Source organism: Budorcas taxicolor, chromosome 3 (genome assembly GCF_023091745.1).
Source record: "Budorcas taxicolor isolate Tak-1 chromosome 3, Takin1.1, whole genome shotgun sequence".
Classification (NCBI taxonomy): domain Eukaryota; kingdom Metazoa; phylum Chordata; class Mammalia; order Artiodactyla; family Bovidae; genus Budorcas; species Budorcas taxicolor.
The window spans coordinates 12,152,825-12,154,361 of record NC_068912.1 but is presented as its reverse complement, the minus strand read 5'-3'; the positions used below and the strand labels follow the sequence as shown (position 1 = coordinate 12,154,361).

Below are 1,537 nucleotides of genomic sequence, written 5' to 3'. Positions count from 1 at the left end.
TCATATTTTCTGTTTCTTACCAATTCTGTCTTGGAAGGTTGTATTTTCTAATAATTTGTTCATTTATCTATGTTTTCTGGTTTATTGACATATAGTTGCTTGTAGTAGTCTCTTATGATCTTTTGCATTTCTGTGGTGTCCATTGTAACTTCTTTTTCATTTCTAATTTTATTGATTTGACCTCACTTCCTTCTCCCCCACCCCACAGCCCTTGGTGAGTCTCACTAAAGGTTTATCAGTTTCATTTATCTTCTCAAAGAATCAGCTTTCAAGTTTTATTTATCTTCACTATTTTTTTTCTGGAACTCTATTTCATTCTACTTTCAAGTTTTGATTTCTCTCCTACTAATTTTAGGTTTTATTTGTTCTTTCTCTAGTTGCTTTAGGTTTAAGGGTAAGTTGCTTAAAATTTTTCTTGTTTCTTGAGGTAAGATTGTATTTCTATAAGCTTCCCTCTTTAGTTTAAAAATATGAAACTTCATGAATGTGTATGTCATTCTTGCGCAGGGTTCATGCTAGTCTTCTTTGTATTGTTCCAGTTTTAATATATGTGCCCTTGAAGCAAGTAGAAATTTTACAAGCTCATTTTAAACAACTGTTTAGAGTTAACAATGTATTTTTCAAAAAATTTTATTCCAAAATGGTTTGCAACATTTCTTGGGTTCTTTACTCAGGCTAATTTTTGGTTTTATTTAGATAATTTATTTCATAAAGGGTGTTACATGGTACATTCTTTGAGTTTCTGGATGTTCAAATATGGATTATTTTCCCTCATTGAAGAATAAAATTTGCCTAAATAAAATATTTTAGGATGATGTCAGTACCTCAAAATCCTGAATATTTCCCAACAGCATTGCACTAGAGGTATGTGAAGCAAGTGTCTTCTCATCTTTTGTAAGAACCCAGAATTTTGTCTAATACATTTAGGGGTTTTGTTTTTGCATTATTCATTTATTTGGTCATGGAATTAATAATTAATGGAATTAATAATACCAAGATGAGACAGAATGCATAACTTTTAAAATAATTCTGATAATTAATTTTTGAGTTCTGTATGTAGAGTAAGCTGACCTTTTAGGTTAGATTTTGTTTTGTTTTCTCCAAAGAAACTCTGTCTCTGAAATCTTAGTGTCTGGCAAATTTCTCAGCACCAGGTAGGCCATAACTAATGTCAATTGAATGAATAGATGTAAGCCAAACAATGGAACGATGTTTCAACTGCCTTCAGGTTGCCATAGCAAACATCAATAAAGGAAACAAAAGTAAAGACTTGACTCAACAATTAATTCTCCTGTGGATACTCTAGGGGACTGGAGAACAAGCAGGAAAAATGAAAGGAGTGGAAAAGTAATGAGTCAGCAGAGAAAGGCAGGGAAGACCAAGAAGAAGGGAAAAGGGAGCCAGGAGGCACACAAGAGGTGGAGACCACAGAGGTATAATGGGTGACGAAGCTGCAGGAAAGGCCACTGGGCATCACTGATCACCTTCCATCATTTCTCACAGATAAGGACATTGAAAAACCAAGTGTGGACATGAT

The 1,537-nt window shown here is 33.7% G+C and overlaps 1 non-coding gene across 1 annotated transcript; it reads right to left on the bottom strand.

The window, feature by feature from the left end:
- Positions 1 to 462: 462 nt before the first annotated feature.
- On the bottom strand, positions 463 to 565 carry LOC128045843 (U6 spliceosomal RNA). Its single transcript, XR_008199177.1, has one exon. It is a non-coding gene; the product is annotated as a U6 spliceosomal RNA (small nuclear RNA).
- Positions 566 to 1,537: the final 972 nt, after the last annotated feature.